General features: G+C 35.0%; 1 protein-coding gene across 1 annotated transcript in view; it reads left to right on the top strand.

The window, feature by feature from the left end:
* The first annotated feature begins 1,669 nt into the window (after positions 1 to 1,669).
* The window catches only part of LOC127844374 (FMRFamide receptor-like), a 29,003-nt gene continuing 17,004 nt past the window's right edge, over positions 1,670 to 13,668 (top strand). Inside the window, exon 1 of the mRNA XM_052374514.1 lies at positions 1,670 to 2,196. The gene's annotated coding sequence lies outside the window, so the exon portion shown is untranslated. The remainder of the gene's footprint in view (positions 2,197 to 13,668) is intronic.

The raw sequence follows: 13,668 nt of genomic DNA, 5'->3' as shown, positions 1-13,668 counted from the left end.
CTGACCCTTGTTGTTTAAGAGATTGTTTATGTTCATCGACATAAAAGTCGATATGAATCATGATGCCCCTGCAGCATGGCCATTTTAAACCCAGGGACAAGATTTAAAACAAAATTGTATCAGACCACTCAACAAAGTTACACCCCAAATATTAAAGGGGCCTTTTCACAGATTTTGGCATTTTTTTAACTTATTTATTAAATGCTTTATATTGATAAATGTAAACATTGGATCGTAAAAGCTCCAGTAAAAAATCAAGAAAAAAAATTAAAAAAGGAAAAGAACATTGCCCGGAGCAGGTTTCGAACCAGTGATCCCTGGAGACCTGCCAGTGTCCTGAAGTAAAAACGCTTTAGCCTACTGAGCTATTCCGCCGAGTACACATTCATAACGTATTTTATACATTATATAAGCAATCTTCGTAGTTTCACAAAATTTAACGACAAAAACAGAACTCTCCAAATTATTCAATCGTTTCGCGTTGCAACGCTTTATAATTTTTAGGTTTTAAAATCGTCAAAAGATGCATATAATGGCAATATTAGAGCATGGTTAATGTTCAGTATTACTGTTTCCTCACAAATATCATAACTAAATCGAAAACTTACGAATCTGAAACAACTTTTTTCAATTTTGTCAATTTACCAAAGCGTGAAAAGATCCCTTTAAACCCCTAACCCTGTGTTTTAGTGCAGATAGATAAGTTTTAGGTTTTAAAATATTTTTTTAGCTCTGGTGACCCACATATGCAACAGACCAGTGCTATTTAAACTATAAAAGAGGTTCTCCCAAGAATCATTCCTATGAACTTTCATTAAAATCTGTCAGGGTTCAGGTAAAAAAAGAAGAAGTGTACAGACGCAACACAAACACCAACTGACAGTTGATGCACATCAATGTATCCTAAAAGGTCTCCATTAGCACTTTGTGTTCTAGTGAGTTAACAAAGTTTGGCTTCCGTATTGACCAATACATATTTGTCAATCATGGCCTGAGTACACCAAACAGAGAGATATATTTTACTTGTCAACAGTCATGGCATGGATGAACAATTTATGTTCTCAGAAAACTGGGCATAATGCATGTGCGTAAAGTGTTGTCCCAGATTTGCCTGTGCTGTCCGCTCAGGCTAATCAGGGACGACACTTTCCGCTTTTATTCCATTTTTTGTTTCAAGGAAGTCCCTCCTTACCAAAAATTAACACTTTACGCACATGCATTAAGCCCAGTTTTCTCAAAACAAGGCTCAATTTATGTACTGCAAATCATTGGACAAACAACCTTAGACAGAAATGCTGAGTAACTTATGCTCGTCTATAGATGAATTTCTGACAATCTTGTGAATAACTATTAACAAGACCTCACCCTCCCTTACCTACACACTCATCCCCCCTCCATCCCTCCCCAGCTAACCAAGACACCTTACCTTGTCCATACTCCCCCCCCCCCCAACCCCGCAGCCCATCAGCCCCAATAATTTACCTCTTTTATGATTATAACACACCAACCCATCTGACAGTCTAACAACAAAGTCACCAATGTGACAATAGGAACTTCAAAGATGTTTATGTCTTACCTGAGCAAGCAAATGTAACTAGAGATTCTGTAACCCTTGATAGAGCTCGCCACTCTGTTAAACTGCTATCAGAGAGAGAGGCAGTGGTATATAAATGCTAATTCTGTGGATTGTAGCAGACAGTATACTACATTGACTGAGTGACTGCTTGTAGTAATATTAACACTGACAGAGATATACATAATATATCACCTAAAGGTGCTATATAACAAGAGCGTTATCTGATTGTTGGGCTGTATGATAAATAATATACCAACTGTTGGAGTCTAACGATACACACAAAATATCTGCACATATAAATATGTTAATTAAATGCATAACAATTATTGTATTTAAGGTATGAATAACACTAAATAATAAAAAGAACATTACAGCGGACAATTTTTCAAAATTTCTGTAATTTATAAACTGTGGCACTGAAAAAGAAATATTTGTGTGCAATTAAGGTGTTCAGTTGGTATTTGTGATCCGCATTTGCACGTGCTGGATTGTTATTCATATCAACAGTGACAGGACACTTTCAAAAGGGTTTGTGCATAAGGACAAGGCTGTGGCACAATTTTGTGATTTTCACATTCAAGTTCATTTGAGAATTGGTTATTCGGAAATAGCAAGAAAAGGTAATGTAAAACAAGTTTTGCATTTAGTAATAAAACACCTAAAATATATAATTTAATTATTTAAAAAGTTTTACTACGTTTGGACATTTTTATTTTTTTCCAATACCTTTTCAACTGTACAATTTATGATGAAAAATCTTGAGATTTTTGCATGAAAAAATGTAACGATAATTTTCATATATGGACATTATTTTTGTTTACATTTATGCATTTTGTTTGGTCATTTTATCTTTAAAATTTGTTGAATGTTTATTTTTGTTTACTACTTTCCTCTTACAATTCAATTAATCTTTCTATTAGAAATATTTAATAGGCTAAAAAGAGTTTTAAACATAAACTTTAAATTTATTACAACCAAACAATAATTAGCTTTGCAAGCTCTCAAAGAAGCTTAATGTTTTAAAAATTATAATTACTATAAGAATAATAATTCTCTTTTGTTTTTGTTCAATAAATCACAAGATAAATTATATTATTTAACTGGAACAAAAAACAAACAAACATAAAAATTCAGTGTCAACTCAATACAATTATAATAATTTTAAAATCATGTAATGTCTAGACATACAACTAAACTAGTTTATGAACTGTGTTTAATTGTTGAAAGTAAAAACAAAGGTGGATCTGTATTCTGGCTATCTTACTTAAAGATTGACATGGGGGTCTCAGATTTTAAAACGCTTCTGTCTGCATGCACAGTTTATTTGTAAGTCTGTTTTCTTTGTTTTTTTTATTTAAGCTGTTGTTAAATATTATTTTACAATATTAAATGATTGATTATGTGTAAAAAGGAGTATTCTGGTATTTTTCTTTTGGGGTAATTTTTTTATTAAAAGAGTGATTTTTTTTTTAAACAGGCATATTGGCATTAACAGTAAACAGTAATACGGCCAGAGAACTTTTAAATGACAGAGAACATTCCACTGGAGTCATTTTCTCTACACTATATTATGTCTTCAACATAATTGTTACTTGGCTATTGTGTCTACATGTATGCCAAATACCATCTAATGACCCATTTAATTTGATAATTATTTATTTAATTTTTAAGTAAAATCTGTTGCATGGAATTAAACATGTACATATTACAGTCTTACAATCAATATGTTACATGATACAAGTTTTAGGATAACTATAGTTAATTGGCAATCAATCTTACTCATTTTTACAATGAACTATGATTGCCTTTTTATACATGTTCTATTTTATGTAAACATTTTTTTTTTCTGTTTCAAAATGAATCTCGCTTATAAATTATTCATGATAAAAAGCAACCAACACACTATAAAATAGAAACTTCGATTAAAAGACATGCAAAACATTTCAACAACTATGACTATATCATACCCAATTATGTAAACATTTTTTTTTCTGTTTCAAAATGTATCTCGCTTATAAATTATTCATGATAAAAAGCAACCAACATACTACAGAATAGAAACTTTGATTACAATTCATGCAAATTATTTTGAAAACAAGAAAACATCGGAGATGGGTGATGCTCCCTAAAGTTTTTTTTTGTCACAATATTGCACTATATATTCAGATAAAAGGAAACATCTAGTAGTTGGGGGACAAGAATTGCGCTTTATGTACAATTAATGGAAAATTTCAAAGGGCCATAACTCTGTGAAAAATCATCCAACCAGAACCCGCTGATAAAATGATGCACATCTCCTCTTGGTAGTGAAGCTTCCCATAAAGTTTCATTGAATTCCGGTCATTAGTTGCTGAGAAATAGCCCGGACAAAAATTGTGCACGGACGGACACACACACGGACAGACGAAGCAGCGACTATATGCTCCCCCAAAATATTTTTCGGGGGAGCATAAAAACTATGACTATAACTCAGCAATTCTTCATAAAATAAAACAAAAAAAAATAAAACAAACAAAAGTTGTTTGTGGTTGGGTGGTTGATATGGAGTCTGCCTTGCAATCAGGAGTTGCATGGTTCAATCCAAACTGGGAGAGTTCTTCGAATCTGCTCTTTAGACTTAAGATGCACTCATTTTACCGTAGAAACTGACTCAAGAATATCTCTATAAGCTGCAGGCGTTTGTGCAATTGAGCTTAATTATATTTGAGCTCTGTGAAAATTGGGTCAAATGCATATTCAAAAAATATCATCCCAGATTAGCCTGTGCAGTCAACACAGGCTAATCAGGGACAACATTTTCTGTCTAAACTGGATTTTTTTCTAATAAGAGACTTTCTTTAACAGAAAAATATCATAAAAGCGGAAAGTTTCGCCTCTGATAAGCCTGTGCAGGTTGCAGACTGCACAGGCTAATCAGGGACGACACTTAATGCACATGCATTAAAGCCCCTTTTCACACAAAAGAGCACGCCCAATATGTTCCAACTAAACTTGTTGCCAATAAAGCAGCTGATTCTCATAATTGTAAACACCTTTATTATATAAATTGCATCTGTAAATAATTACACAAGTTGTAGATCAAAAGTTTGATATCCTTTCATAACTTGTTGCCAAAATGGAAGATAAAAGAATTTTCCTAGAGGTTGGAAAACTGTTGTTTTTCTTAATTAAGCATACTTTTTGGGAAATACCCTCAAAGTTCTGATACTGTTTAAATTGTTGAATAAAGTTTGTTTTAAATTTCATGTCTTAACAGATTATAAACTGTTCCAAGCTGTAAATGAAATCACAACACAAACCATTTTAAAATTGTTTGTGTTTAAAAAAAAGATCACACTTGTTATCAGATCCCTCAAATGTTAATTTATTTTTTGACAATAAATACTGTAAAGTAAACTAGAACTATATATTTTCTCTTTATATTCAGTAACCATAGGTAATAACAGATGGGGTATTCACGTGATAGTCAAGATGGCGATGTCTAGGCCGTTTTAAACCCTTTATTATTCTTGTTTAATTGTTTAAGGACGCTCACTTTCCAGCAATATCAGTTAAAAGGTGATTAGCGTTTATTTCGTATTTAAATTCGCTTTGTGTCTGGACTTTACTCTCAGCACATTTTCTTAGTGGAGCCCTAATTAGGTCATCCCGCTAAGAAATTTCGCACAGAGTAAAGTCGAGATATAGAGCGAATATTACAATGAAATAAAAGTCAGTAACTTTCTTGATAATATGGCTGGAAAGTGGGTGGAATTTAAATAATAATACAAGTTATTAAAGGGTATAAAACGGCGAAAAAAAACGGCCTCGGCATGGACGTCGCCATCTTGATAATCACATGATTACCCCCTCTAGGTAATAATATTTCCATCCATGTGGTATATTTGTTTACACTTTGCATAGCCAAAAATAAAGCCAATTTCTAAAGGAATAACAGATGTTTGAAGTCCCTGGGGTCATTCAGACATTGAACAGTCTGTTTTCTAGTTTGACCTCTACTCCCTAATTACTCTTCCAAACCCATAATAGTTTTTGATATCCTATTGGTTATTTTGGTACTTAATTCTGCCATTCCTGACAATTCTGAGCCAATTTAGAAATAAGCATTCATGACAACACTGTCCAAATACAGAAACTTTTGTCTGTGTGATTTTTAGCTCACCTGAGCACAACGTGCTCATGGTGAGCTATTGTGATCGCCTTTTGTCCGTCGTGCTTCGTCAACATTTACCTTGTTAACACTCTAGAGGCCACATTTATTGTCCAATCTTCATGAATCTTACTCAGAACATGTGTCCCAATAATATCTTGGACGAGTTCGAACATGGTTCGGGTTGATTGACAAACATGGCCCCCAGGGGGCGTGGCAGTTTTCCTTATATGGCTATGGTAAAACCTTGTTAACACTCTAGAAGTCACATTTATTGTCCGATCTTCATGAAACTTTGTCAGAACATGTGTCCCAATAATATCTTGGACTAGTTCGAAAATGGTTCCGGTTGGTTGAAAAACATGGCCGCCAGGGGGCGTGGCAGTTTTCCTTATATGGCTATAGTAAAACCTTGTTAACACTCTAGAAGTCACATTTTTAGTCCAATCTTCATGACACTTGGTCAAAACATGTGTCCCAATAATATCTTGGATGAGTTCGAAAATGGTTCCAGTTGAATGAAAAACATGGCCGCAAGGGGGCGGGGCAGTTTTCCTTATATGGCTTTACTGTATGGTGAAACCTTGTTAACACTCTAGAAGTCATATTTGTGGTCCAATGCTCATGAAACTTGGTTAGAATATTTGAACTAATAATATCTGGGCTAAGTTCAGAAATGGTTGAGATCAGTTAAAAAACATGGCCGCAAGGGGGCGTGGCATTTTTCCTTAAATGGCTATTTATTACAAAACCTTGTTAACACTCTAGAAGTCACATTTATTATCCAATCTTTATAAAACTTGATCAGAACATTTGTTCTAACAATAGCTTGAGTGAGTTTGAAAACGGTTTTGGTTTGTTGAAAAACATGGCCGCCAGGGGGGGGGGGGGCAGTTGTCCTTATATGGCTTTAGTGAAAACTTGTTGACACTATATTAGCCACATTTATTGGCCAATCTTCATGAAACTTGGTCAGAACATTTGTCCCAATGAAATTTTGCCAGAGATTGAAGCTGGGTCACATGAGCTCAAAAACTAGGTCACAAGGTCAAATATAAAAAAAACATCTTAAAAGTCACTTTTTTGGTCCAAAATAATCTTCATAAATCAGCTTGCATTTTTTTCAGAATAGTCTAGTGCCTTTGGCTTTCAGGTGAGTGCCTTAGGGCCTGATGGCCCTCTTGTTAAGTGTTAAAGTTGATTAAGTTTGGTTTGGGACGTTTTTTAAGTTTAGTCAATTTCAGCCAGGCTGCAGTCTCTATCAGAATGATATTACTGATTGAAATCACATCCCTCAAGCGCACACAGTGACTATAATCTAATTAACAAACCAGGATTTTTTTCCCAATTAATGAATGTAATAAGTGGAATACGTGTTTTGTATATTAATCATATAATGCATTTTCCACGAATGGTGGTTTGGAACTATTGCAATAAACAAGAAGCAACTTAATGTGTAATAGAAAGTTACATGGTGTTTTAATTAACAATCATGACACGCAACTGATGGAAACCTTACAGTTGTTTTGAAGAGACTATGCAATATTCTCCTATTTTATATTCTTAAAACTTGCTAAGCTGAGATACTCAAAATGTTAAATTGCTGATCATTCAGCAATGAATAATACAGATCAAAAATAAGATTACTACTAGTGAAAAGAATTAATTGTTATTGAACATTTTTTTTGTATCTTACCACTCTTAAAGGCCATATTATGGCATGTTGGTTGAAAAACAAATACTGTTGGATTTTTTTAAATCTAGTTGTATTTAAGTCTTTGGAAAACAAGCAAATTCGATCAATTGATATTCCGTGCCAAAAGAAATTTTTTTGACAGAAAGACAGACTGACAGATGGACTGACTGACTTAAAGACTGACAGACGGACAAAGCAAATTCTTTATCCCTCTGCCTTTGACAATGAAAAAAAAACCTGGATAATCACTACCATATTTCCAATCAAGTCTGTTGACACCCGTGGGCTGTCAGACAGTCAAGGAAGGCGAGAATTTTATTAACATGGTCACCCCAGGCTGTCACAATGATTACAAAACATAGCAAATGGTTATGAGAAACACAATTAGATATGGCAACAACTTAATGACTGAAGAATAAATAGAAATAGTATGGTGCGAATATATGATACAATGACACTCCTGATATCTATACATATGCATGGATTATGCACTGGTGTTGTACCCTTGTATATTTATAATTGGTTTTATTTATACACTTTTAAATGATACTGTTACTTTCGAGTGGCATATGATTGTATGGATTTTACTGGATTGCAGAACAGATTAAAGAAATATGTGTAAATGTAAAATCTTAGTTGCTGTATTTAAAAAATATTAAAATATTAATCAATCATATGAACCTTGCTTTGGGGAAATGCAGGGGCTTAATACATTTGAGTAGTGTAGTAGTGTTATCCCAGTCTGTACAAGCTAATCAGGGAAGACACTTTCTGCCTAGACTGTTTTTTTTTAAAGAAGGGACTTTAAACAAAAATTCCATCAAAGCAGAAAGTGTCTTTTCTCTGATTTGCCTATATGGGACGACACTGTACACACATGCATTAAGCACCAATTCCCCACATTACTTAAAGGCCAGTGTCTGGTAAATGGTGCAGAACTAGATGTATCCTATATATATAACGTAATAGCTCTATGTTTTCGGACACTCTAAGTTTTCTGACAACCCTTTTTTTAGCAAAAATAATTATTTTTCGTGACTCTTAATTTTCGGACACACGAGTTTTCGTCCATAATTAATGTCTCTAAGTTTTCGGACAGTATATTTTACAGCGCTATTTTACCGAATTTCGGTCCTGTTTTCGATATCTAATGACACTTGGATCATGGGGTTTTACAACCAGATTAACATCATAAGACATGGCAGCTGCATGCCTGAGGGCAACAGACAATTATATTTGCGTTATTGGGTAAATAACCTTGTAAACTGGTATTAAACAATGGTTTCACCCGATAGGGGTAGTTTCAATTAACAGTTCAATTATCTACCGCAATGGTACTACCCCTTCTCAGTAAAATAACTGTGACAAATACTAATCGCTTCAAAGCGTGATGCACCCTATTGCAAGTTTAACGAACAATGGAAGGTGTTAGAAAACAACTATCTGAAATGAACAAACAAAGAATTCATAGTGTGTTTTTTATTGCGTTGATTACAGGTTGATACTAGCGAGTATCAGTACATCACATGCTCATCTTTGAACTCGTTGGTCAAAGTACAACCTTGTAGTAACTTTCTGTCAAATAAATTAAGCATTTAAAATGATTTAAAATGCAGTGCAAACGTATATAACTGTAAATTATACTATACGGCATGGTTTTTTACAAGCGCATGCTATTACCGGTTGTCGTTGATACAATTGACGCTATTTTCGGACACTTCAATTTTCCACTCTTAGTTTTCGGACACCTGTATTTTGTGAATATTTTTCGTATCTAAGTTTTCGGACACGAAAAAAATTAATTATTTTTAAGTGTCCGAAAACATAGAGTAATTACGGTATATACATATATGCTTTCATTTCACGCTTTGAACAGACATAAATTTAGAAGATAATTTTCAATTGCACATTAATCATAAATCAAGTCAAAATAATTATACCCTCAACTAAAAATAATTTGGAAAATGTATTGCTTTAAGTTGTTGAAAATTAATCATAGAGATCAGCAAGTTAATAACAATGTGTCATAATTGTAGATATATATTTCATTATTAGAAAATTAGGTTGATTGATTAATTTATCCCATTTAAAATGACAAACATATGGTTTATTCAAATAATGTCACAAGTGATCGATGGCTGGCCATTAAACTTCAGAAAAATAATGGTGGAATTAGCAAATCAATAAATAAGGCTGTGAACTGCTAGGCAAATACTAGTGATCAACAGAAATTATTTCATGTCAATAATCTTCAGGCTTAATTGCAGTGGGTTTTGAAAATTTGCCTCATGCAGTAGTAGTGTTTTTAAAAAGCTCTCCCCAACTTCAGGTTGCGAAGTCCTCACAAAACCTATCCTGTTCACAGTCAAACATGGCTGAATAAATGTTTGTGTCTCAAAAATTTATATCTTAAAGTTGTAGTTATTTACTTCTTTTGTTCAGAGATTTCTTTTAAAATATTATTTACATTTTTTTTCCTAACAAAAGTATAATATTTAGAATAAATTAAAATAATTACAATAGAAATGGAAGTCCATAAGTAAAAAAAGTTGTCTATCACCAGGTTGCAAAAAGATCTGGAGAAGTAAAGCTAACAAACTCAAGGAAGCACGATACGCCATTTCAAATTTTACACACAAAAAATCTATCAAAACAATGTTTGTCCTATCGTTGCATAATTATTTCATCTAACTATGAGCTGTAGCAGACTGATTTCCAATATCTCCAGAGAAGTAAATAACCAGGTACACAACGGATACTATTGCATATTAAAATCAAACAATGACATCAAGCATCGATGTAATTATGTTACTAGATTAAAATGATGGAGTCTGGCTTCTTACAACAATAATTGCAATTCCTGGACCCCATTCATTGCACCTTCAATTACCTGGGGGGTGGTTGATTAAGCCATTCAACTCTTTTATTTCTGGACCTTAAAATATATGTTGACCAAGCAATCAATTCCATAAAATTCCACACTACAGCGAGCATGCACAGTTTTCCAGCCAGCTTGGCAATACATCACAGGTCACAGCAGGCTGCAATAGAAGCTTAATTTGAATTGTTTGCTGGAGAAAAAAAACAACTTATTTTATGAGAATGTTTTGCCAATGGTTTGTTTTCCTTCTAAAACATGCACAATCCTAATAACTTAAAAATGGCACTTATACCTTCTACAAAATGTCCCATTTTTTTCGGTAACATTTATGTATATCTATATGACTGTATATCAGAATATAATGGAAGCTACACCAATAAAGATCCTTTGGGATGATGTTTAGCCCCCAAAGGAAAACTTAAGTGTATGTACAGCCTTTGTAATACTACATGAATATTTTATAGCAAGTTCACATAGCACAATTAAATACAGTTCTCCTCTGATGCATAATTAACCAGCCTGGTAAGAATTTATTGACAAATCAAAGCCTTTACCATTAAGCCAGCAGCACTTGACAAATCAAAGTCTTTACCATTAAGCAAGCAGCACTTTACCATTAAGCAAGCAGCACTTTACCATTAAGCAAGCAGCACTTTACCATTAAGCAAGCAGCACTTTACCATTAAGCAAGCAGCACTTTACCATTAAGCAAGCAGCACTTTACTATTAAGCAAGCAGCACTTTACCATTAGGCAAGCAGCACTTTCACTCTTAATACTTTCAAAAAGGCTTAACCAGCAAGTGTTCAAGGAAATTTTAACTGACAGACTGACTGACAGACGAAGCGGAAACCATAACTCCCTTCCGGTGAAACCGGTAGGGGACAATTAAATATCTTTCTTACTAAATTCAAGTTTTAAAGGCTTCACTACCAATCCTTTGTTACTGATGAGCAGCAAACAGCATAAAACCTGAACAGACTAAGTGTTACTCGCAGGCTGTTCTGGTTTTATGCTGTTTGCACATAGCCATTTTTACTTTGCTTCTTATGGGGGCAAGATTTAAGTTGTTTTTATTTTCATTAATCAAACGTCACAAACATTTTCACGTACGCATTATCACAAACATTAACTAGAAATGGCGCGTCAGAGGCCGACGCGTATCCCCACGCCGCATGTTTGACCTAGGGGCGCCCCAGGGTTGGTAATGGGGCCATGCATAGTTGAGATTGACCGTATTGTCACAAGGAAGTTCAGTATCAATTAGAAGTGAATCAGTGTAGAAATGAAGACGTTATAGTAAAAGGCAATTTTGGGTGGGCGTGGTCTATGTGGGCGGGGCGCCCCAGGGTTGGTAATGGGGCCATGCATAGTTGAGATTGACTGTATTGTCATAAGAGAAGTTCAGTATCAATTAGAAGTGAATCGGTGTAGAAATGAAGAAATTATAGTAAAAGGCAATTTTGGGTGGGTGTGGCCTATGTGGGCGGAGCGCCCCAGGGTTGGTAATGGGGCCATGCATAGTTGAGATTGACCGTATTGTCATAAGAGATGTTCAGTATCAATTTGAAGTGAATCGGTGTAGAAATGAAGAAGTATTAGTAAAAGGCAATTTTGGGTGGGTGTGGTCTATGTGGGCGGGGCGCCCCAGGGTTGGTAATGGGGCCATGCATAGTTGAGATTTACCGTATTGTCATAAGAGATGTTCAGTATCAATTTGAAGTGAATCGGTGTAGAAATGAAGAAATTATAGTAAAAGGCAATTTTGGGTGGGTGTGGTCTATGTGGGCGGGGCGCCCCAGGGTTGGTAATGGGGCCATGCATAGTTGAGATTGACTGTATTGTCATAAGAGAAGTTCAATATCAATTTGAAGTGAATCGGTGTAGAAATGAAGAAATTATAGTAAAGGCAATTTTGGGTGGGTGTGGTCTATGTGGGCGGGGCCCCAGGGTTGGTTATGGGGCCATGCATAGTTGAGATTGACCCTAATGTCATAAGAGAAGTTCAGTATCAATTTGAAGTGAATCTGTGTAGAAATGAAAAAATTATAGTAAATGGAATTTTTTGGTGGGTTTGGCCTATGTAGGCGGGCGCCCCAGGGTTGGGATTGGGGCCATGCATAGTTGAGATTGACCCTAATGTCATAACAAAAGTTCAGTATCAATTTGAAGTGAATCCATGTAGAAATGAAAAAATTATAGTAAATGGAAATTTTTGGTGGGTGTGGCCTATGTTGGCGGGGCGCCCCAGGGTTGGGAATGGGACCATGCATGGTTGAGATTGACCGTATTGTCATAAGAGAGGTCCAGTATCAATTTGAAGTGAATCGGTGAAGAAATAAAGAAGTAAATGTAAAATAACCTAAAAAAATAGTGATAATTTCTGACGCGGCCCCACCCCAACCGCTATAACTTTTGACCCAGGGGTCAGATCAAAATTCCAAATAGTGCAGGGTCGCACATATGCTCATAGCTACCATGTGTGTAAGTTTCAAGGTTCTAGTGCTTTTAGTGTAGGAGGAGATAGTGGCCAGGACGGACGGACAGACAGACAGACGGACGGACGGACGGCGGAGATAACCACAATATCCCCACCTTTTTTTCAAAAAGCGTGGGGATAATTAACACATGCTATTCACAATTTTGAAGACTGATAATCAGAGAAAATTGCAAATAAATTTGAATATTTGTGGAACTGTCTGTTGCATTTATTGTTCTTATGTCAGTCAGTGTCATTTGTCCAAATATAAGACCAAAGCATATTTATACAGGTTTACCTCCCTTTGAGACAGATAAAGTTTGAAACTGTTAATGTTAAACATGGATGAGCTTTTCTGAATATCAGTACTCTTACCTTTGAAACACAACAATTAATTTGGTAAGATGTCCGTAACAATAAGCTTTACATCTAAGTTCAGTGTTAACTCTTGGTTGATTAATGGATTACAGAACAATGGGCTGTTGTATTACTGCTGGTAGATACCATTGCACTGTTACCAATGAAATCTACACAAGGATATTTATTACCATGTTTCTTAATAAAAATGAATAACCCATTTATGTCTAGTGGACTCTCTCATCCTCCTAAATTGTATCAATTTTTTTCCAAAATTAGGGATGTCTAGTACATTGTGTATACTTATTTCTATATTTAGAATATTACTTACAGAAATTCCTCTTAGCAAACAGAGCAGACCCTGATGAGGTGCATGATGTGGCGTCTCATCTGGGTCTACGCTGTTTGCCAAGGCCCTTTTTCTAGAGGCTAGGCATAAATGGGTTAAGCGAACTGTTGGTCATTCAGTTTTTTTAAATTCTCCAAGCATAAGAACTGTCTCTCTCATCTATTGCACCGTTACCTATCAA

Source organism: Dreissena polymorpha, chromosome 9 (genome assembly GCF_020536995.1).
Source record: "Dreissena polymorpha isolate Duluth1 chromosome 9, UMN_Dpol_1.0, whole genome shotgun sequence".
Classification (NCBI taxonomy): Eukaryota; Metazoa; Mollusca; class Bivalvia; order Myida; family Dreissenidae; genus Dreissena; species Dreissena polymorpha.
This window is presented reverse-complemented; position numbering and strand designations above follow the sequence as displayed.